This window comes from Triticum aestivum, chromosome 4B (genome assembly GCF_018294505.1).
Source record: "Triticum aestivum cultivar Chinese Spring chromosome 4B, IWGSC CS RefSeq v2.1, whole genome shotgun sequence".
Lineage (NCBI taxonomy): Eukaryota > Viridiplantae > Streptophyta > Magnoliopsida > Poales > Poaceae > Triticum > Triticum aestivum.
Genome location: NC_057804.1, coordinates 28,206,074 through 28,231,227, shown reverse-complemented (window position 1 = coordinate 28,231,227; position 25,154 = coordinate 28,206,074). Strand labels below are relative to the sequence as shown.

At 44.2% G+C, this 25,154-nt stretch overlaps 1 long non-coding RNA gene across 12 annotated transcripts; it reads right to left on the bottom strand.

Moving 5' to 3' along the window:
* Positions 1–889: 889 nt before the first annotated feature.
* Positions 890–7,684, bottom strand: LOC123090760 (uncharacterized). Of its 12 annotated transcripts, none has more exons than XR_006442585.1 (8): positions 7,332–7,680; positions 7,172–7,260; positions 6,824–7,062; positions 6,055–6,194; positions 5,776–5,929; positions 5,445–5,572; positions 4,112–5,209; positions 896–2,600 (listed from the first exon to the last, which is right to left on the bottom strand). It is a non-coding gene; the product is annotated as an uncharacterized lncRNA (long non-coding RNA). The 12 variants fall into 12 exon arrangements; XR_006442583.1 differs by having other exon boundaries at positions 6,824–7,059; XR_006442586.1 differs by having other exon boundaries at positions 897–2,600; positions 4,112–5,176; positions 5,445–5,561; positions 6,824–7,059; positions 7,332–7,684.
* Between the last annotated feature and the right edge of the window lie 17,470 nt (positions 7,685–25,154).

Genomic DNA, 25,154 nt, shown 5'->3' with positions numbered 1-25,154 from the left:
TCCTCGTTGTCGATGTGGATTGATGACCTGTTGTATGTAATAAAATGATATGCCTGTGATAAACTTACTAAATTTATGAATGGCTTCCGAGTTGCTTCTATGAGTGAGTGGTGCGACGAGGCAAAAAATATATTTTCCGAATACATAATTGTACGTGCATTGCAACAGGTTATTGGATGGGGCCAATCAACAAAAGTAGTACACTATTTGTACTAGTAGGATGCCCGTGCGTTGCTACGGGCTACAATGCATATAAATATATCAAACAAATGCCTAAGGTCATCTCCAAGGTCGAACCTCATTTCTTCCTCGTACGTCCAAGCATGTTCGGACATCAAAGGTGCACCCACTATGGTCCACAAAATTCAACGGTTTGGACAGTCCAAACTCCCCCAAATTGGGACCATATGTGGGGGAGAAATATGGTTATCCGGATTATCCGTCATGTTATCTCCGGAACATTGGCCCAACAAAAAAAACACCATGGCCCAAACTTCCCTTTTCCTGCCGGACCCTCCCATTCTCTCTCAGTTTCCTGCCCTAGTGGGACAGTCCAAACACCATGGACCTTTGACTAATTGTCAAATCATGTGGCTTTAAAACTTACAAGTGGCATCAAAATTGTGCCATACAAGTTACGTTCTTTTAGAAAACATACAAAAAGAGAAATGAGAAGCTCTAGATTTGGTTGACAGCTACATCAAAAAGTGGCTAACTACTGGTCCTCCGGGAAAGGGGTGGCAATATATCCCTCTATCCATAGCCTGACAAGTTGAGGTGGGCCAACTTTAAAATTTTAATCAAAACACACATAATTAATTATGAATATCTTGAAGTCTTGAACTGACCAATGAGCATTCATCCAGCTTCATAACCATACTGCATGTGTATGTTTTACTAAAGCAATGACCATAATACTACTTTGCCGCTTTTATATAGCATAATACAATGAAATAGTCTACAACATATACAGGTTCCATGCATGATAATTCATAAACTTTTGATCAAAACTCCCTCTGAGTGAATAACATTGTTCAAGCGACCAACCGCTGGATTGAAGACAGGTTGGCCGACAACAAATACCATGTGAGTCCTTTTGGGATTTTAGGCTAGCCCTTGGCTTACCCTTTTACTTCCTCTCTTTAACTTCTATAATAGGAAATATGTTCTACAACCAGATACCAACACAATTTTGTATAATAAAGCTCAAATTTTGTGTCATCTCTTAATAAGCTCAAGACTTTGGAGATAGTGCATAGGTCTTCAGGATTATGTGATGCTTGGGCTTCTTCCAGCTTTAGCTCTAGATGAGCACATTCAGATGAAAGATCAGCAAAAACTATCTCCCTAGCAGATGGAAGGTAGCCATTCAATATCAGCATAAAAAACCTGAGAATAATAGCTTCGGCGTGCTTGGACACATGTTTGTTCTCTCTGGCCAGGAAATATCAAAAGTTGCTACGGGCAAAAGCCGGATGACCGTGCATTGCCATGTAATAATAGAAATATACGCATTTATCAAATTATTATTTTAATTCAGAAATACGTGTTAAGCATGGTGGCATCTGGTTTCATCAAATAGCAACAAATTCAAACTCTCTTCGGCTTCTTTCTTTACTGAAAATGGTTTTCGCCCCGCTTTATATATAAAGCAACAACCACACATTACAGCCATCACCACAACAAATAAGGAAAATAAGAGAATCGAAAATCAACAAGATACAAACACTATGGAACAACAAGAGACGACCTCCGATCATGCCATCGACGCAACCGCGTAAGGGAGCAATTCACCACCGGAGGAAGGCCATGCTCCATCGACTCCCAAGGGCCAACCCTGTTGTCCTACCTTCAGCCTCTGCCTTCGAAGAGGGCACCCCTGCCTTCTCGTCCTAGATCAAAGGACGCCGACCCGTCAGGAGGCAGAATAGCTCACCCCCGAGCACGGATGGACTGGCCAACATGTTGTTCGGGAGAGGACAAGCCCTGGCCACCTCACCTCTCATAGGAACCCATACATCATGCCCGTCACCAGCCAAGACCAAGGAACCCACCGCCATTGCCAAGCAGGTTCACGTTAGAAGAACAGGCAAACCACCACCGCTCCGAGCCCCTGGCCATCCTGGACTCCCAAGGCAGCGTCTTCAAGAAGAAAACGATGTCGACGCGCTGTCGCCGCCCAATCAAGAGATTTTAGGCTTTCGCCCGGGACCATGGGGTGGAAGGCGAGGAGAGGGTCTCGATGTCGCCCACCAGAGGGAGAACGGCGCCGCAAGCGCCGCCAACATCGTGACCGGCACCACCGGTTAAGGGTTTCCCCCGACCCAGAGCTTGCATCGCCATTGCTCTGCCAACCAGCCGAGCAGGACGTCCGGAGGAAGCCCGCAGACCAGCTAACAAAGGAGGACAAGCATGGTGATGCCACCAACTTCAGATCGGATCCAAGCCTGTCGCTGACTCGCCGCCCAGCACGGCCAAGACGGTGCACCGAGCACCGGCACCAAACCCCGTCGATAAGGGGGAGACGCCCTCTCCAGCTGTGGCCGCAAGTCCCAGGGGGGCAGATCGGCTTCTTTCTTTCTCGGCAGTCTTGGTCTCTCCTAAACCATAAAATCGCGTGTCACCAAAGAACATATACCAGCCATTATCAAATAGGATCAATATCACTCAACATCACACGACCATTGCGTGTCACTATTACAAGGCACACAAAACATGACAATTCCTTCTAATGAGCCTCTTGATTTTAGCAATAATATCACAAAAGGAGAGATCCAACTTCTAATTCTTTTCTGAACTGCACCTATTAATACAATGCATATCAAATTTCGCAAGTTATGTACTTTTTCTGATTGCGCCTACAAATATAATGCATATAAATTATGTATGTATAAAAAAGATAGCCTGCAACAATTGGATTTCTAACTGAGCCTACAAATATAATGCATATAAATTTTGTATGTGTAAAAAAGATAGCCTGCAACAATTGGAAAATAACTGAAATCCATTTCACTTGCAATTTAACTCGGTGATGTATACATAGAGATAAATGATCCAAACAAGAGTAACCATAAGATACTTTCATATATACTTTATTATATGCGACCCTACTAAGCGCTGATCAATTATTTTTTGAATTTGAACAATATCAGTAAATTGCATTATGTATCCCAGAACAAGAGTGGACAATTTGCTGTGCAATCTATTTACTATTCAGAGCAAGACTTGTACCCAAAAGAACCAGATCAGATACCAAAAGTATCAACTCATTGGTGTCATTAATTCAAAAAATATGGGCGTGTAATTGTCCACAAAATCACCTAAAAAATTATTACAAGTGGTGCTGAAATCTGTTTTCAAAAATGGTAAGCAAACAATACAAAGATAGTCCTGAAAAATGTTTTGCACATTACAGAAAATAATCATATATGAATTCTATTAGTAAAAGCAACAGAGCATCACGCTCTGAGATCCTAAAATTGGAATGACTAACCATGATATTTTAGTGAGAATTTAAAATACCCCATAGTTTCATACTCTGCTAGCTTGAACTTCAAACAAACATGCTATGCACCAATTGAAAGAACCAGATCACTTAGATCAAAATGTTATCCACATTTCGAAACAACACAACAGCTTAGAAGATCTCCTTTTTAAAAGAAAAAAAGAATCATCCAACACATGTCCTGCAGTGTGCAAGTGTATAACAACTACATGGCAAATATGCAATAATTTAGGAAATAAAGGATCAATTTTAGACCTTTATTTTGTGTAGCGAATATCCAGCTCGCGTGTCCATAAGAAGAAAGCAACAAATATATCTAGGGATTCTATATATCCATGGGGGCGCTCTGAGATCTAAATGGGCCATTAAGCAACATCACAAAAGCTTGCACAAAACTCTACAAACCCTAGTATGTTTTCACTACAATTTATGAGGTAAACTCCTGGAATTGAGGTGTCAAAAGAAAGAAAAATTCTTCCAATTCATTTCCCTAAGAAAAATTCTTCTGACTGATATAAAACCATAGGTTTATGCGACCTGATCTCTGAAATTTGAATACATACTAATTAGATATCATAAAATTATTACAAAAATATTACTACTTACCAATAAAGAATACTCCTCGGTAATGTCATGGTCCACACCCACCAAGCCCAGAGCTCCTAGCAGGCCCGAGCGCGCTACTTCTCTTTGATGTCTGGCGCAACCTTGTCGCCTTCGGCTGTGGGGTTGCCGCTGGCTTGCATCCCCGAGTAAGCTTCCAGCTTGTTTTTCTGCTCCACAATTTTGCATAAAACTGAATAGCTTGGAACCTATGAGCTCAGAAATTGCTTATATGTATCATCAATGAGCCAAATCCACCTTCTGAATCGACATTAGTTATCAAACCTTGAGGTGCAGCCATGATAGGCTCGATAAAAGATTTAGTGTATGAGATAGAGCCTCTGCCAATATTTTAGAAAAGAAAGAGAGGCATGATACACATAGTGCATGAATCTAAACATATATAACCACCTCCCAAAAAAACATATATTAGCACCATGGTCGAACCGTGTTTATAAAAAGAGTCTTATTTTTCTTTAAAATGGGAGTCCTATTTAGCGCATATAGAATTATTGATATCCTTGATAGTCTGAACCATAATAATCTCTTTATGTTTAAGAATATACGGGATTTGCTTTTATATGAACTAAAATGCTATTGAAGGCCCACAAGTTCAAGCAAAGATCAACCGTGATGCATTGCCTTACCCTTTCACAATGCATAGCTCACCATTTAGCGAACACGTCTTCACGCTGGAGTGAGCAGCAAGGTACTGAGGTGAAATACTAACATCTTCCGGAATAATTCAAGAAGTGCATTCTAGAAAATTGCAGTAAGAAGCTCTATGCAATGCACAGACGTTGTGGATGACCTTCTGGATAGAACATAGTGTTTCTGGCGACCTACAATAGTCCAGCAAAGTCTACTACCAAATGATTATATCATATTATGCGAATTACATTACATCATTAAGATTATTAATTAGCAGCGCAACCATGAAAAGATCTCAAATAAAATTACATGTGGTAATTAAAAGAAGCATAGAGAAAACCTCAACCAGCCTCACCGCGCTCTAGCGCTGCCGTCGACGTTGTTCACCGTACGATCTACCGCTCAGGTCATTATGCCCTAAACGCGCCAACACCGTCCATCAGTAAAGCACTACCCACAAGCAGAGAGAAAGAGGATATGATTACACACTAATATTGCAGAGCTTTGGCTAGTTATGACCAGATCATAAGATGCCTTCAAATAACCGCATTCCAGCAATCAGTAACTTGAATGGAAACATCACAGTTGCAGGCTAAAAAAGAATGACATTGTTGCTCCAATGGAAAAAAAATTCATATACCATCATAACTCAAGATAACGGGATTAACAAGACTGAAGGTTTTACCATAGAAAGATCATGGGAATCGTTGTTATGATGCCAAAAAAAGTTCAGCAAGAGAATGTGGTTCATGAAGCCTTCTGTGTCCTTGAACATCCAGTATGACTCATCGCTCAAGAGAACCTAGTGAGAAACTGAAACTAATAAAAATCAACAAGCTAGACAAGGGGCTGGACAATGTGTAGAAATATAGGTAGAAATTCATTTGTTTTGTCATGCTATTGTTTCCATTCGGTTCCTTCGATGTGGAGATCATGAATCACGAATATAATTCCATTCTGATCACCACAATTGCGTGTGCGCAGTAGGACGGAACAGGGGTATAATAATATCGCACCTTGTGGAGGAGTGAAGCAGATCAATGAGTAGAAAATGGGCTTCAAATATGGACAAAACATATGTTGGAATCGACCCCTGGTTGGTCGGAAAAGACATGTTGATTGTCATCAGTATAAGACCCACAGCTACTGTCAAAGATTTTCCAAATCAACCTGAACACCAAATACAGACACTTGACTTGATCAGCAGCAGAGTTATGAATGCAAGTTATCTTAGCACTTGCTTACTGAAGCTAAACTCTATTGCCTGGAGGGAAGAAGAGTTCGTATAGTCATACATGTACAGGAATTATCTTCCAAATCTGCTTGTTTGCATAGACCCAATTAGATTTCCCGGAAGCTCGCACCCAGATTTTGTTATCCACATCGGTTGATCCTTGCATACTACCCCTCACGGTTGATGCGATGAATTTGAGACCTAGTATGCAATTACAATAGGTGGAATCATTTAAATTACTTGTTTCACATATGACGCAAAGTGATAAATATCAAAACATACGAGCATCATGCTTATATAAAACGACAAGTAAATCACACGAGTACGTAGGACTGTAGGAGGTACCTAAAACAGCTAGTAAATCACACAAGTATCCTTTAATGACACAGGAGGTGGTACCATAACTACGACGTGAGAGTTATGGTCATCTTAATTCACATCGGAAAATGACCAAATATCTCTACTTCAGTGAAGATGCAATCCTACGTATAATCTAGAGTTATGGTCACTGTCGTACAATGGTGCAATTATGTACTCCACTAACTACCACTTCATTAATAGAGTTACAGTTTTTATTCAGTAAAATATTAGTTGTACTAAAAAGGAGTAATCAATAAAACTAAAGATTAATCCCACTCCTAGCAGAGCTAAAAGAGAGTAAATTCAGAAATATCAACTTATAATGCACAATTTATCACGGATCCATCCTAAATGGCCATCTAATAAGCAACATATGTTTGCCCAAACTTTATGTTGCAACGTCCCAAATTGACATTATATAGTACCAATAATGAGGGATGAGAAAATAAAGAATGAAGTCATGGAAATACCTCAAGTAAAATAATCCAAAATATTATTCTGTATTCCTTCTCGAGAAACTGGCTTCTTCTTCAATTAAAAAAAAATCATATTTCTTATTCAGTTGGAGCGTTCGCAATAGTAGAACTTTCTTCAGGATTATTTGTAGAGATGTGCGGACTTTCTTTATCTACAGATTAATAGGCTGAAACACCAACACCATGATTTTCAGACCCTGCCAACTCTATAATTCTATAAGATCCAATACCTGCTAGATTGTTCCACAACACCAATGTCCAAGTCAATACCATATATTATCCACTGAAATGTCTGATTTAATATCATATGCAAAAACATTAGAGCAATGTGCTCTCCTTTACCCATATTGTGTACCACAGAACATTATGAACATTAGGGGAGGATTAGCCTGCAGCTATTTTAGATCGTGCACCAAATACTTGTAGTTTTCCTAAATTAGGGAGAAGAACAAGGTTGAAATCCGCAAGAGTCGTATAGAAATTTCTGCAATCAATATCATACCCGATCCATGTACGGCAGCCTCTAAATAAGCAACATAAGTCCACAGTCCATAAGTATGTAGGCTACGCTCCAATTTGATGTATCATGCAATTTTGCAATACTCGGATAGTTTTGTAAAGCATACAGATACTGCATTGGAGGGCTATAAGCTTCATTAATCTGAAAATATGTACACCGCAGCTAAGATCGTAACTTAGTGACACAACACATGGTATGATAGCTAAAGGAGAGGCTATCAATTGTCATTTTTTTGCACTGATGTGACAGTAGAAAAACACTATTGATTCGATTTGATGTGTGAAGTCACATGTCGACTCGGCTTGCCATTGATGCTGCACCTATTCCCTGGCTTCCTGAAATAAAATTTCCCAGCGTCGGATCAGTTCAAAGAAAAGGCAGATAGAAAAACCAACAGAGAGAAGAGCCCATCTGAATGTGACCACTTGCCTTGCCGAGAGCATTGAGCTTCCCTAGCACCAGCACGGGAGAGGCCGACAAGGAGGGCCTCCTCTTGGGGGAGGCAGTTGTGCTGCCGACGCCGGCCGTCGGAGACCAGCAAGGAGGGCTCCTTCTCCCTGGGCCTCCTGCTCATGGTGCGTCAGCCGTGCAGCTCATCGAGCTCTTCTCCTGCACATACAGTTTAAGCTTCAATTCAAATCAGCTTCAGAAGCTGCAAGACAGAACATGTTCAGTTCAGGTGTGCAGAGTACATACAGGTGGAACCGGCCCTTTGGGATCTTGTTCTATGGAGGAGGAGGTGGGTTGCCCTGTCGGCGACGAAGCTCCAGCCGTGTGTCACCAGCCTGGGCATGATGGTGGTGCTCTTCTTGACCAACGCCGAGCTCCGCGCTGGCTAGGGCCGCTCCTTGACGGGCGTCTTCTCCTCGAAGTTGAGCGCGATGGGCCTGACAACCTTGGGTGATGCGAGCACCCCGGCATCGCCGGCGCCGCTATGCTTCTCGGCCCCAGGAGCCCCTCCGCGGCACGGCCTCCTTCTTGGCAGGCTCGGGCGTGCCGACAACGAGCGGGTGGTGCCTCGGGATGTGCGTGGTGCCGACCACGACGGGGACGGGGGGACCCCGGGTCGAGGCGGCGACTCCGCTTCTGGACGGTTGGTGTCGTCGCGGAGGAGCGGCCGTGCGGGAGGACCGGAGGAGGTGGGGACTGGGGAGCAGAGTGTAGAGAGGCCGGCGGCGGAGACGTCTGGACGCAACGTGCTACCCCTCATCTCTTCCCTCATGCGGCGGCTAGGGTTTGTGGAGGGAGGGTGTGCGTTGCCTCGCTCCATCACTCATGGGTTTTTTCTCGTTGGTTTTCTTTCGTAGGTTTTCTTTTGTAGGTTTTTTTAACTTGCAAGCCTCGCTCGCTACCTGAGGCATCGCTACCTCCACGGGGGGCATCATTCGACGGTCCAGGAGAAAATCGTTGGGAGGTGGGAGGTGGGAGGAGGTACCAAAATAGGTACCAAAAAAACCGGATGAGGTGGGACGAAAATAAAACCCGGAACACGACCTACCAACTGAGACATTAGGAGTAGAGACTAGCTTCACATGCTTTGCGTGTCGTGTGGGTGTTTTTACTGTAGCCATACTGTACTACGTAACCAGCACCTCGAATCCTCGATACTAGTAGTACTATATAGTACTAACTAGTAGGAGTAGTAGGGTGGCATGGGCCAGAACAAGCATTCCCGTCCAGGAGTACGGCACACGCCACCAGCATGACTTCCATCTGACATCATATTTCTTGGAGTCTATGCTAGAGCAATCTCTTCAACCTCATTGTTTCTCTAACTCAACCATCACGCGGCGGGCGAGGTGGGGGTTTGCCGATAGTCGGTTTCCTTAACTGCGGTCCCACTTGTAAGGCCAACTGCAACGCACGACCCCAAACGGACCTCCGTTTTGCATGAACTCCAACGATAATTTTGACTAGAAAAGCAAGACCAAAGAAGACAAGAACCACAAGAATACATTTTACTACTCCTGTAAGTTGGATTAGTGCCTTCTTGATGCATTCATTGTTGATCTGCGGAGGCTCGATCTTGCATGCTTCTTTCTTCTTCGAGTGTAAAGAAGTAGACGTTGCTTCCTCGCATCTAGTCTCATGTCTAGCCTCTATTCTAGTACTCCCTTCGGTCCGTTTTTCTCCGCGTCTAAGCAGCAACACGTATACCAAGTAGGAGTATCAACAAGTGCACTAATCTCATCTATAGCATCTGTGCTAGCTAAAAGTGATAGAACATCTACTAAATTGCGCTCTATCAATATATGGATGTACTCTTCTTCCCAATACAAAAACTTGCATTCATTCTACTCCCTCCGTTGCACAATACATGCCTTCTATTTGTCAAAATATATATGTATCTAGACATGTTTTAGTATATAGGCACATCCATTTTTTGGACAAATGGAAGTCAAGTATTTTGGAACGGAGGGAGTACACAATAAATTTTTTAAGTTAGCACAACTAGTCTAATCCGAGAGCACAACCGAAGATTTGGTCGGGTTCTTCCTCCTTTTGCCGACACATGGGACATCCAGCATCCAGGTCGTGTCATGAAAGAAAATAGAGTGGTAGTTGATAAGTTGAAGCCACGAGATGTGCATCTTGGGTTAAACTGTAAATAGAATCTTACTACTCGTGAATAACTCCAAAAGCGGCCACCAAAGGTCTTTCTTGGATTTGTTTTTCATCACCAGCATGTCGAGGTGAAAGATGTGCAGGTTCAGTGGGTCCGCTTGCGTTTTCACTGACATGTGGGACCGCATGTGAGCAAACAGACGATAGGCTCCGCGCGTCCGTTAGCTGGCTGAGAAGAGAGATAGAGGAGTGATGAGCACGGACTGCAGGAAATTTGTTCTACGTACGGTACCTCGATATAGGCTTGATATAGTGGGGTGGCATGGGCCATAACTAGCATTCACGTTTAGCACTACGGCACACGCCACCCACACGAGTCCCATCCGACACCAATTTTCTTGAGTCCGTGCTACAACCATCTCTTCTCCCTCCTATTTTCTCAGCCATCGCGCGGTGGGCGGGGTGGGGGTTTGCCGATAGTCGGTTTTCTCAACTATGGTCCCACTTGTAAGTGAAAATGCAACACCGCATGCATTCCCGCTTGAGCGGCGTGCCGGACCAACCGTGTGGGGGTGCGACGCGAACACGGCAGGCTTTTTCTTTTGAACTCGTAACTTGTAAAATTTGGTTCTACTCCATGGCGCGATCGATAGATAGAAAATAACAATTTTGCCTAAAGTAATGAGAAGTTTGGTTCTAGCGCCATTCATGCATGGAGTACGTATGAAAATTATGAAGTTGATGCGAAAGGTAAGATAATTACTGTAGTATCATATACTACTACATGGATTTGACGGAAAGATAAAAATACATACGGATCCATCAACGACATCCTCACGCCCTAGTGCGCCGGGTCAGCAACCGACGTGTGAGGAGCAGCGGCGTTGGCGGCGAGCTCAACGTGCTTCTGAACAGTGCGTCCAAGGTTGCCCTGCGGTCCAAGAAGGCCAGCGTCCTATCGTCCTCCTCTTGCATGCGCGTAGACGTGGGTGATTATGTCCATTGTGTCTTGCTGCGCCAGGCGCTGCGCGGTGAGCGCGACCGTTGCGTCACCATAGTGGCCGTTGAGGGTGGCGGGCATCGCAGAGCCTGGGCGCGTCGGCTGAAGGCTTACGTCAAAGTCATCCGCGAGCTTCTTGACGACGGTGAACTTGTCGAGGAAACCGATGAGGACCTCGTCGAACAAGGAGACGAAGTCGTCGTCCAAGCGGCCCCTCGCCCTGCCGGCCTCAAGCAATACTACTTGGAGACGTTTCTCGTTGCCGGGCCGCAGGCCGGCGTCGTGGACCATCTGGCACAGCCGGCTGATGCTCGCGCTCAACGCCTCCATGGGTCTACCTTAACTTCTACTAGTCAACTGATCTTGCGATTCGAGTGATCACTCTTGCCCTTGGTTAGCGTGCGTAGGTGCGTAGGATTTCGTACTACTCCTCGGCCCTCTACTGCAGCTGCCTTTGGCTGTATGATAGGTGGGCCAGCCACCCCCTGGGCCCACGTGTCCTTCACCCAAAGGCAGTTGCCGTAAGTCAATGAAGCTGCGCCCCCTCCGTGTTGGTGCAGTATAGTCATCTCCCCGAACCTCTAGTTGGGGCCAAACGAGAGAAGTTTGATGTTTACTGGTTTATTGGTCCCCTTTTCATTTTGCGCCAAGTTTTGACCTTTGATTTAACTAATAAAATGTTAATGCATGTAAACAAAAATGTTGTGTAAGTCACATTACGAAAACCAAATAATCCCAAAACACTTAGGCACGGTGCATTAACTCCCTCCTTGTTTCTTATTTCGTGACATATCAACCAATGAGAGATGTGGGCCGTGCATGCTTTCAATGACTCGAGACTACCAAACATGACATGCAGTGTTTAGTTGCATGTAATCATATTAAGACTCTAGTTAGCAAGAAAACATTAAGTTCTCTCGCCGATAGGAATAAAACACCATGTATTTATTTACAGAGGGAGTAGTACATTTTTTGTGACATGCATTACTAGATATTGCTAGTCAAATACTAAAATCCAGCTAGACATGGTAGTACTCCTAAATCCAGATGGTGGTGCTACTAGTACTAGTAGTAGTACTACCAATGTAGTACTCCTAGGAGTACTAGCACTGTACTACCCGTTGGTCAAATTATTACGTGTTGCTCCTCACAGTGAAGTGACAAGACCCTGCGCCGAAGATGACACCTGAGTATAGGCGCCGTGTTCGGCATACCATAGTCATTTTCACCGTCTGCAGTCACTATCATCATGGCTGTAGAGCTAGCCTGCTTACAACTAGCCCTGTTCGACATAATTTCCCGTGCGTAGATGCCCGTGCATTGCACGGAACACCAAGATTGGGGGTGGACTGCTCCGGCAGCGGCCCTAGCACCAGATTTTTCCACGGCCTTCTAGATGTGGTGGGGAGGAGATAAGGCTGATTGTGAGAGACAAGGAGTTGTTTGTAAATAGGGAACAAGTGCAGGCATCTTTTTGCAAAAATGGAGAAGCTTGGTTTGTATGCGTCAGATCTAGATCCGACGGCTACTGGTGAAAGATGGGAGGCACAACATCATCACCAACTCAGGACCTGTTTGATTCGCAGGATTTTGAAAACGCAGGAATAGGACACAGCAATATTACAAGTTTCAAACTGATATTACAAATGTTAGGAGTAATGCTGCACCTAGGAAGAGGGAATTACTAGGAAGTTCACGTAAGAACTTTCGTTACTTTAGGTGGATGCAGCGTTATCGTACAAACTAAAATCCACCGCCCTGACAAGTCACTAATGGGCAAATAAGTTTTCGAGTCTCTGGCCACTTGATGTTTCAAAAACAAATTCAACTTCTGCGGAGACTTTGTCATTTAGGCTTAGACGCTTGCGGTGATCAGCACGCCATTCATTGTTGCGCCAGAGAACGCCAAACCTCATTACCTTGAGCACACTTGCCTCCAGAACAAAGAACCTGGCCAATTTAATCTCAGATGTGCTGCCTCGGTAGTCGATCAAATCAATTTCTGTAAGATGGAGATCAAGGCATTCGATGAGATTGTTATAGTGCAGCACATTTTTCACTTTCGGGTCTTTTTTTATCTGCAAAAGAAGAGAACATATTAGAGCAGCTGGCTGCATAAGATTGCCGTGTCATCAAGAGGTACCAATATCATTCGCTCATACGATAGGGTTGGCTGGCTAGTGATATTTTTCACTCTCTCTCTCTCTCTCTCCCTCTCTCTCTCTCTGTTTCTGTTTCCTCTCATTTAACTAGGAGCACGTGAAGAGCTTGGGCATTTGTTGCCTTCCACTATGTGGCCGATGCCATATTTCGCAAAAGTATGCCACATAATAAGCATCGATGTCAAATCAAAAGATTTTGGCACCGCTCTCGCGATGTGAGAGAGTTGGCACCTTGTGCACACAGACCCACATGTATAAACAAATCAATCAAACCAACTACACCAGCCTCTCACTCTCCCAAACAAGTGTTTTTTATTGCCTCAGTCCTCTCTCTCTCCCATGCAGTGTTTTTTCATTGCGTGAGTTAATTTGGCACCGGAGCAAAGTAGGTGCTCCAGATTGGGGCACCAGGTGAGCAATGGAGGGGCATCGATGCCAAATGCATCACAAGTGAATTTGGCACATGTTTTGGCCTACATAGCCCACTTTTGTACTCCCTCCGTCCCAAAATTCTTGTCTTAAATTTGTCTAAATACGGATGTATCTAGTTACATTTTAGTGTTAGATACATCCGTATCTAAACAAATGTAAGACAAGAATTTTGGGACGGAGGGAATACTACCTCGTATTTAGTATAAAATTTTGACCATAGATTTACCTAAGAAAATGCCAATGCATGTCACTAAAAATTTCACCATTTGAAATTATGTTCAAATACAAATCCAACGATATAGTTCTTAGTGACATGCATTAACATTTTGTCAGTTAAATCTATGGTCAAATTTTGATACTACAAAATTGGAAGAGTAAACCAGGACGGAGGTAGTACTTGCCCTTAGGGTAACCATAGAGTTACTGGAGTAGTCTAAGTTACTTTCCACTATGACTAGCCTAGGCTACTATAGTAGTACAGCATAAAAATGATGCAGGTGATCACGTGAGAAAAAATACTAAAAACATTTCTTTCAGTGCAGTGCGTAGATGTAGTTTTGAACACTACACTTGTCATCGTAATTTGGGAAAATTATGAAAAAATTGAGCTACGTTGTGATTACCGTTTACTAATAGGAAAGAAGTTTCACCTCGATGAGTAGCTTCTCCGTGCATGGAAAGCATGTAAGGAATCCAACAACTTGATCCAGATTGGGGCCGATAGATTTTAGTGCTAAGATCTTCACTGTGCGCATGGACTGGGTCAAGCTTGTGGGAATCATTTTCTGGAAGACGGTCATAAATACATCAAGAAGAAATTTAAAAATGTGAATTTCAAGAAGACGGAGAAGAAGATGAGTGTTGTACCTGAACGATTACGGATCCAATAAAGAGTTCGGAGAATTTGGCAGACGAGTACACCAACGCTGTCAATTTCGGCGTGTCAATGACCTTGATTTTTGTTGGACCTTCTAGATCCGATACAAGCAATCTCTCAAGGAAAGGCGCATTCTCAATGACCATAACATGGAATAGCTGGAGTGATCTCTTCCCAATTGATGTCTTGTTGCGGGGCCAGCAAGACACATAAATCTATTGGAGATTCGTCGAGGCGATGTGGAGGCTAATGAACCCGTGGATCTGCTCAAGACGAAGGTACTCGAGCGCAGTATAGTTGTAGAGTAGGTGCTCCATAGGCTTCTTCGAGATGACAACGTCAAAGAGGTCGATCTGCTTGAGTTGAGGGAGAAGAAGGGCGGGCGTGACATTAATCTGGGGAAGATAGCAGGAGCTGAAACTGGCGCGGCACAGTGTTGGCGTGAGGCGGAGCGTGGACGGCGGCAGAGAGCGACATCGTCCAGCTTCAAAGCTGAGCACCTCGAGCTGATCTAGGGCGGGGGATAAGAACCACTCGTCGAACTTGGGTTGGACCTTGCAATTGGTACTGAACATGCGGATGTCAAGGCGTCTGGCTGGCCCAGGGTGCGATGAAAGGATCTTGGAGACTGCGGCCATGCGTTTGCAATCCCCGTCATAGAGGCAGCTGTCGACGGTGAGGTTGAGGGGGACGCAACACCAGAGGGGGCGCCACCGCCGGGAGAGCAGGGCAGTCCACATGGCAGATTTGGTGGGGAGGAGGCCGATGATGACGAGCAGCATGTCGTCGGGGAGGCTGCTGATGAAATCCAGGCTCGCCGGATGAGGTTTTGGCTCGAGCGGCCTCTGCTTGTTGGCTGCCTCGGCGTCCATCTCAACCGGTGGCGACGCCGGTGTACACGTGTGCTGGTGTGTGTTGTGTGCTGGGTGTGCGCGAGTGCGTCCTTCTGTGCATGCCGTCGCGCAGTGGTGAATTGTGCGCGAGTACGTCCTTCGCGCGCAAGAAGTTTCTCCTTAATGTGCCCTCAATTTACTAGCGTGCGGGGTGCTACCCCGAGTGGTTTCAACTTTGTTTCCTTCACCGCGTGTCAGATGGGCCTCTATACAGAACACGAGCTGACAACGCAGCATGTGGATTGGTTGACCGGTCAACTAAATAATATACAGAGCTATACGCTGACACAGTGAGCGTATAATCCGTCGGTATAGAGAGTTCGAGTGAGAGGGGAGGCCCGTGAGAGATAGCAGAGAGAGAGAGAGAAAGAGCTACTCCCTCCGTTCGATAATGTAGTTGCAACATTTTTTAAAGTCAAACTTTTGAAACTTTGACCAAGTTTATAAAGAAATTACTTATATCGGCAATACCAAAGATAAATGATAGTATGAAGTAAGTCCATGTTGTGATGAATCTAATGATCGTTCTAGATGTAAATGTTTTTCTCCACATATACCTAGTCAAACTTTTCTGAGGTTTGACTTTTTAAAACATCCATATGCTTATGGACGTGACAGAGTCCCTGATGAGAGAGAGAGAGAGAGTGAAAAAAGTGTGCGTGCGTGTGTGAAAGAGACATGGACAACACACGATAAAAGTGGAGAAAAAGTGTGCGTGTCTTATGCAAACATATCACACATGCATCTTCGACAACGGAGGCAAGGTGAGGAGATAGTGTGTGGTTGTTTGGAACCAAGAGAGGAAGACCCCTAGCACGTGGCCAAGAGGGGTCGGACAAACAAGGGAGAGAGGTCGAGAAAGACATATGAAGAAAATGCAGACATGGGGAGGAGAGAGTGTATGTTTGTCATAGAGAGATCCCCTGGAGATCGTGATGGGACTACATGGGTGGGAGATCGAGTGACAAGGTGTGTGCGCGATAGAAGATGCCCCGAGAGATATCGAGATAGACGTATGGATGGAAGGAGACAATACGTGTGTTCCTGATGGCTAGTAAGAGATAATCATACTTAGGAGGGGGGAGTGCTTGAGCCTATGGCCCTGTTTGGATACTCTAACTCAGTTAGAGGTTAGAGTTAGATTCTAACCCTGAACTAACTCTAAGTAAAGAGGTGTTTGGATGGCAGGGTTAGATGGAGCACGGATACGGCGAGGCACCTTCACGGGCGGTGCGAGAGGGAGGGAGGGAGAGGACGAGAAGCTTCGAGGAAGTGGGGAGGGATCTGTTGCAGGGAGAGAGAAAGAAAAAAGTGTTTATTAGTGGTCCCGAGAAGAACTAACCCAAATAAGCACCTCTTGGATGGGTTAGTTTTTTTGGATGGGTTAGATGCATCTAACCTAAACTAACCCTCCTGTTTGGATCTTTTTGGGTTAGTTGACTCCAAACTAGCCCAAACTAACTCTAACCCATGGATCCAAACAGAGCCTATGATGGAGTGAGGGATTATAGTACTTAGGGGGGTGCGTGTCACATGGAGAGAGAACAAGGGCGGAGTGTCTTGGATGGGTCTATATGTATAGCGCGAGCGAGACATGTGTATGTGTGAACCAGGGAGATATAAGGCCTATTTGGCTTGCGTCATGAGCATCTTTTGCGTGGCCTGGGGTTGTGGCTGGATTTCATGCACGCTTGTTTGGTTGCTACCCTGTGAAAAAGAAAGCCCGCTTGGGTTGGGTTCCCTTGCACTTTAATTAGCCTGGCTGAACTCCAGACACTCCAAGTAGCCTGGCCCAAGCGACCGATTTTGAACGCCTGGCCGTGCCTGGTCGTGCGGCCACGAGGCTAACAGCAACATGGATGGATATTAGCATTAAATAATTGATGCATGGATTTATTGATGGGACGTTGATGCTTTGCCTGGCCCAGGCATGAACCAAACGCTTCAGCACCACACAAGCCTGACCAGGCAGAAATATTTTACATCTCACGTCCACACCAGGCAGTACCGACCATCAAGGCATGAGGGTCAGGTCATGAACCAAACTGACCAATAAAGTTTGAGAGAGATTGAGGAGCCCCGATAAGGCTGAGTGGTGCGTCAGATAGCTGAGAGGGGGAAAGAGATATTCCATCCGCTCGATAATGCAGTGCATGTGAATTTTTTAGAAGTCAAACTTTGGAAACTTTGATCAGGTTTACGCAAATGTTATTTATATCTACCAAAGATACATCATACAAAGCTACATCTCATGGTGAATCTAATGGTATATGTTTGCCGTACTAGATGTAATTCTTTTTCTCCATGTACATGGTCAAACTTTGTGATGTTTGAATTTTCAATAAATCTATGTTCTATGGACGGAGGTGAGTGCCTCAGTCGAGATAGATCAAGTGCGTGTGAAGGAGAATGAGTAAGTGTGCAAAAAGAGTATGTGTGTGAAAGAGAAAGTGACAACAAATGATAAATTAGAGAGAGAGTGTGTTTTTTCGTTTCTTATGCGAACATATCACGCATGCATCTCCGAGATGGAAAAGCGAGGCGAGGAGATACACGAAGATAGCTAGTGTTCGATTGTTTGCAACGGAGAGAGACACCCCTGTAGCACATGTCCAATAGAGGTCTGGTGAAAGCACAAGTGCTCCCTAGGTGGTTTTGGTAATTAATGTCAACATATCTCTTGTTGGACTAACAATTTTATCTAGTATATTTTAGATAAGTTCAACATTGGAGTAGCATGGACTAAAGGATGTGGGAACTCCTTCAAGATGCTAAGGACAAAGGATTGGCTCAAGCTTCAAGCTCAAGACTCTTCATTTTATATTTTAGTGATCCAAGATCACATTGAGTCTATAGGAAAAGCCAATACTATCAAGGAGGGATGAGGTGTTGCTTAATGAGCCTCTTGCTTCATGTGCTTTGTGATATGCTCCAAAACCCTCAACCACTTTCTCACATCCACATATGTCCTAAACCTAAAGTCAAACTCGGCCCCACTGATTCTTTCTATCCGGCGCCACCGAGTTTGGATGTCTTAGCCACTGCCACAAACCCTAGGCAAATCGGTCTCACCGATAGGGATCTCGGTCTCACCAAGATGGGATTGTAATCTCTCTGTGTATGTCCATTATCAAAATCGGTCTCACCGAGTTTGAGCAATCGGTACTACCGAGATTACAATGCAAACTTCCTGGTTGACTCATTACCAAAATCGGTCCCACCGAGTTTGATAATCGGTCCAACCGAGTTTGCCTGACCAACTCTCTAGAAAGCTTATTACCAAAATCGGTCCCACCAAGTTTGTGTAATCGGTCTTACCGAGATTACGTTATGCCCTAACCCTAACCATATCGGTCCTACCGAGTTGCATTCTGGTCCCACCGAAAACCCTAACGGTCACATTATTTGCTAAATCGGCCTGACCGAGTTTAACGATTCGGTCCCACCGAGTTTGGTAGATTGTGTGTAACGGTTAGATGTTGTGTGGAGGCTATATATACCCCTCCACCTCCTCTTCATTCGTGGAGAGAGCCATCAGACTGAACCTACACTTCCAGCATCCTATTTCTGAGAGAGAACTACCTACTCATGTGTTGAGGCCAAGATATTCCATTCCTACCATATGAATCTTGATCTCTAGCCTTCCCCAAGTTGCTTTCCACTCAAACCCTCTTTCCACCAGATCCAAATCCTATGAGAGAGAGTTGAGTGTTGGGGAGACTATCATTTGAAGCACAAGAGAAAGGAGTTCATCATCAACGCACCATTTGTTACTTCTTGGAGAGTGGTGTCTCCTAGATTGGCTAGGTGTCACTTGGGAGCCTCCGACAAAGATTGTGGAGTTAAACCAAGGAGTTTGTAAGGGCAAGGAGATCGCCTACTTCGTGAAGATCTACCACTAGTGAGGCAAGTCCTCCATGGGCGACGGCCATGGTGGGATAGACAAGGTTGCTTCTTCGTGGACCCTTCGTGGGTGGAGCCCTCCGTGGACTCGCACAACCGTTACCCTTCGTGGGTTGAAGTCTCCATCAACGTGGATGTACGATAGCACCACCTATCGGAACCACGCCAAAAACATCCGTGTCTCCAATTGTGTTTGAATCCTCCAAACCCTTCCCTTTACATTCTTGCAAGTTGCATGCTTTACTTTCCGCTGCTCATATACTCTTTGCATGCTTTCTTGATATGTGTTGTGAATGTTAAAGTTGTGCCTAAACTCTACTCAACTTTAAAGAAACCTAAAAACTGCAACTTTGGTACTTAGTGTCTAATCACCCCCCTCTAGACACCTCTTCTCAAGGTCCTACAAGTGGTATCAGAGCATTGGTCTCCATTGCTTTGGTTTAATCACCATTGGAGGAAGATGGATGAGTCTACTTTGGGGAGTCTTAGACATAGAGTGCCTATTCTTGATGGAGAGTATTTTCATGTGTGAAAAAATGAGATGCTTGTAATTTTCAATCAATATCATTTGAACAAGTACATTGCTAGTCCTTGTGCACCTTGTGTTGATCCTATGCATCCTACCCTTGATGATTCAATTGACATGATTAGGAATGTTAGAACTGCCAAACTTATCATTAGAGGATTGCCTAGAAACATGATTGGATGTTTGCCTACTTTTAAGTGTGCCTACACCATATGGAGTAGAAACTCCATCGGATACATGCAAGACATGAGCTTATGACTAATCCTTGATATTTCTCTTATGATGAAAATCTTATGTCTTGGATATATTTGTATCTTGCATGTTATCTAACCCATGTAGGTACTTGGTTGAATCAAATTCCATGAGATTGTAACCTACTCACATCTTGAGCAATCTCTACATCACCAAGCCTCTACACAAAGGTGGTTGAAGACAAGGAAGCACGAAACCATCGAACATATCCTTTGACAAATTCTATGTTAAGCTTCATGATTGTCATTTTTGGATACACAAGTGCTCTTCCTTGCAAGAACTAACTCATGTAGGTAGATGGACTCAAATTCCGAGTGGTGCTCCCAGCTCTTGTTGAGCTACATCAACCTTGAGCAACCCACACAAGTTCAACTACATGGACACCACCACCAACCAAGGTATGCTATTCAATCTTAGACAAGCTTTACTCCAAGACATGAGCTAAAGCAACTCGACAAGATGTGAATACATCAAGATGCTTAAATGAAAAATGGTAACCCCATTTTGAGCTTAAACGATGAGTATGACCTATGATCAAGTGATCTCACTTGACTCCTAAGTCAATATACTCTAACATAGGTGACTTCGTCGCCGACCATCTCTAGATGAAGTTCTCTTGTGTTCTTTTCTGTATTTTTTTTTTGCATTTGTCTCATGCATATTTGTTTCCCCTTTCAAAAAAAACTTCATCTAGATTTGTTTCTGTTTGCTCTGCATTTTCTGCATCTAATTCCTTGCATATCTTTCAGTTAATTCCTTGCAAATCTTTGTGAGATCTTATTAGTCTAGTGAGCTGAGGTGACAAGTGTTTTCTCTGCGATGAACTCGGTTTCACCATTTGTTATTTTCGGTCCAACCGAAAATTTTCGGTACCACCGAAGCCTACAACTCGGTGCCACCGATTTCACAACAGGAAAAACAGTTTGCCACTTATTCTGTGTTTCTTCTAATCTAGCTCCACTCAATGAATCTTGTCCTCTACAAGCATCACATTTTTATCATTGCTTTATGTTGTGACTCAAGGATCAAACCCATTCACGACAAATTCCAGAGGGAGAGAGAGAGTTTACATCTTTATCAAGCCCTTCTTGGAAATTGATGTCAAAGGGGGGGAGAGAGATCACATCAAAGCTTATCATTTAGAGAGAGAGATCACATCTCAGAGGGAGAGAGAGAAGATCCTTCAAGGGGAGAGAGAGATCTCCAGGGGGAGAGGATACTTAAGTAGAAAGTATTTCTCAAGGATCCCAGATGCTTGGTGTTCAAGAGGAGAGATGCCACATGTCTTCTTGAGGGGAGAGACATGTTCATATGATCTGTTGTGCTCATTCTGCATTAGCATACATTAGCTCTGAACTTTAGCTCTGATCATTATTTATATCTTTCAGCTCTAATTTTCTGTTCCCTATCTTCTCCCAGTAGCCCATGTTAGATTCAGGGGGAGCAAGACATCTAAGGGATAGAGATCATTTAAATTCATTGCATATCTTTACTCTTGGGGACATGTCTAATCCAATGTAGTACTTAGTACTCACTCTCTACATGTCATCCCAGTCTTGGTATTCTTGTGGTTTCTTCTGTTTGCTCTGGCTAGTAGATGTATCTGTGTTATCTAACCTTGTTTACACAGGTTCATTCCATCCTAAGCCTACTCAAGACTACAAGGTAAGTATATGCATCACAATCATGTGTATGAGGAATTCTTGCTGATGTACATACTGTTTGTAAGAAGGACTCATGGGCATGAAGGTATTCTCTTTAATACTTTTTGCTCTGATGCATATAGCCAAGATACATGTAACACATTGCCTGCTCTATCATGGTTATGCTATCACATGCTTCTATATTTCATATTCACATGATTGCATACATGTAGGGGGAGCCTATGCTTGTTACATGTCTTTCCAAAGCTTTACTTGCTATTCTTTACATCCTTATCTAAAGCTTTGATGTATGTTGTCATCAATTACCAAAAAGGGGGAGATTGAAAGCACAAGTTCTCCCTAGGTGGTTTTGGTAATTAATGTCAACATATCTCTTGTTGGACTAACACTTTTATATAGTATATTTTAGATAAGTTCAACATTGGAGTGGCATGGACTAAAGGATGTGGGAACTCCTTCAAGATGCTAAGGACAAAGGATTGGCTCAAGCTTCAAGCTCAAGACTCTTCATTTTATATTTTAGTGATCCAAGATCACATTGAGTCTATAGGAAAAGCCAATACTATCAAGGAGGGATGAGGTGTTTCTTAATGAGCCTCTTGCTTCATGTGCTTTGTGATATGCTCCAAAACCCTCAACCACTTTCTCACATCCACATATGTCCTAAACCTAAAGTCAAACTCGGCCCCACTGATTCTTTCTATCCGGCGCCACCGAGTTTGGATGTCTTAGCCACTGCCACAAACCCTAGGCAAATCGGTCTCACTGATAGGGATCTCGATCTCACCGAGATGGGATTGTAATCTCTCTGTGTATGTCCATTATCAAAATCGGTCTCACTGAGTTTGAGCAATCAGTACTACCGAGATTACAATGCAAACTTCCTGGTTGACTCATTACCAAAATCGGTCCCACCGAGTTTGATAATCGGTCCAACCGAGTTTGCTTGACCAACTCTCTGGAAAGCTTATTACCAAAATCGGTCCCACCGAGTTTGTGTAATCGGTCTCACCGAGATTACGTTATGCCCTAACCCTAACCATATCGGTCCTACCGAGTTGCATTCCGGTCCCACCGAAAACCCTAACGGTCACATTATTTGCTAAATCGGTCTGACCGAGTTTAACGATTCGGTCCCACCGAGTTTGGTAGATTGTGTGTAACGGTTAGATTTTGTGTGGAGGCTATATATACCCCTCCACCTCCTCTTCATTCGTGGAGAGAGCCATCAGACTGAACCTACACTTCCAGCATCCTACTTCTGAGAGAGAACTACCTACTCATGTGTTGAGGCCAAGATATTCCATTCCTACCATATGAATCTTGATCTCTAGCCTTCCCCAAGTTGCTTTCCACTCAAACCCTCTTTCCACCAGATCCAAATCCTATGAGAGAGAGTTGAGTGTTGGGGAGACTATCATTTGAAGCACAAGAGCAAGGAGTTCATCATCAACGCACCATTTGTTACTTCTTGGAGAGTGGTATCTCCTAGATTGGCTAGGAGTCACTTGGGAGCCTCCGACAAAGATTGTGGAGTTGAACCAAGGAGTTTGTAAGGGCAAGGAGATCGCCTACTTCGTGAAGATCTACTGCTAGTGAGGCAAGTCCTTCGTGGGCGACGGCCATGGTGGGATAGACAAGGTTGCTTCTTTGTGGACCCTTCATGGGTGGAGCCCTCCATGGACTCGCGCAACCGTTACCCTTCGTGGGTTGAAGTCTCCATCAACGTGGATGTATGATAGCACCACCTATTGGAACCATGCCAAAAACATCCGTGTCTCCAATTGCGTTTGAATCTTCCAAACCCTTCCCTTTACATTCTTGCAAGTTGCATGCTTTACTTTCCGCTGCTCATATACTCTTTGCATGCTTGCTTGATATGTGTTGTGAATGTTAAACTTGTGCCTAAACTCCACTCAAACTTTAAAGAAACCTAAAAACTACAACTTTGGTACTTAGTGTCTAATCACCCCCCTCTAGACACCTCTTCTCAAGGCCCTACATCAGTCCAATAAGTAAAAAAGGTCGAGAGGGACACATGGATGCCATGGACGCATGGGGAGGGAGAGAGGGTGTGTTTGTGATAGAGAGATCCCCTCGATATCATGAGGGGACTATATGGGTGGGAGATTGAGGGAGTGCGTGCGCGATAGAAAGATGCCCCGAGAGAAATCGAGATAGACCATGCACATGTTTGTGATGGAGACTAAGATTAGCTAGTCATATACATATACGGGGGACTGTGTGTGCCTACAATTGAGTGAGAGACCATCATACTTGGCTAGCTGGGCATGAGATTGTGTGTGTGTGTGCGTGTGAGATGGAGAGAGAATGGTGGAGAGAGATAGAGTTTTAGATGGGCCTATCGAGTGCGAGTGAGATATGCATGTGTATGTGTGACCCAGGTGGATGGAGAGTTTGAGAGAGGGGGGAGAGCTCTGAGACAACATAGTGGTGCGTGAGAGAGTTAAGGGCAAAGAGCCACGGAATTTGTGTGCGTACGATGAGTGCACCCAAGATATCTAGCTTGGACTAGCTAGAGTATCATACATAGTGTGCGAGAGAGACCTATAGATGGTGTATATATGAATGCGGACTAGAAAGACCCCCCCCCCACACACAGAGAGAGAGAAAGGGAGAGGGACCAACAAGGTTTTTGTGTCGGATGCGTGCAACAGAATTGAAGATTGTCGGCGAGAGTGAGAGAGAGAGAGAGAGAGAGAGAGAGAACAGGAGTCCGGGAGAGGGGGAGGTCGCGTTTTATGGATCAAAGACTGATATAAACTTGCATTCAAATATTTAAATTGGAGACCATGTTGTCTGCAATCCACACATGAGCGGATATATGCGTATATCAAACAAGTTCATTAATTTGACTTTCAACATGTTCATGGAGTACTATAATACTGTACAACATGCTAATCGATTGAGGTGTTCAATTTTGGATTTAGTTCACTATTTTGACCTACTGAACGAGCTAGTTCATTGAATCGAGATATTTCATTTTGGGTTTGATTCGCATTTTTGAGTGGGTCAACTATTTGTCATATAGTAAATAGCTAGCAATGAGCATGTAAAAACACATTACTCCCGAGCATCATCTCTCCATATAAAAAAGAAGTGGCAAGCTAATATTTCAAAATTTGATTCGAATCGACTTGGTACGGTAGACATGGATGCTCGTTCTCCCAAAATTTGAACGAACCGTTAAACATCCTCTCGGCTTGGTGGAATTCGCCCGAGCAAATAAATGGGAGACGTGAAATTACCGTCCTATGTGGGACACGCATCAATTGGCCCATTGTACATCGAGGGTAGGTTCGTAACTTCATCCAAGCGCGCCTTCTCCTCGGCTGAAATGACATGTGCCGAATAATTCATAAACCATGGTCGGCAAAACACGCTCTCCTCACCCAAAATAGCTCGCGCCCACTGTTTGAAAACACGCTCTCCTCGCCCGAATTCGCTCGCGCCCACTATAGTTCAAAACACGCCCTCCTCGCCCGAAATCGCTCCCGCCCACTATTTGGG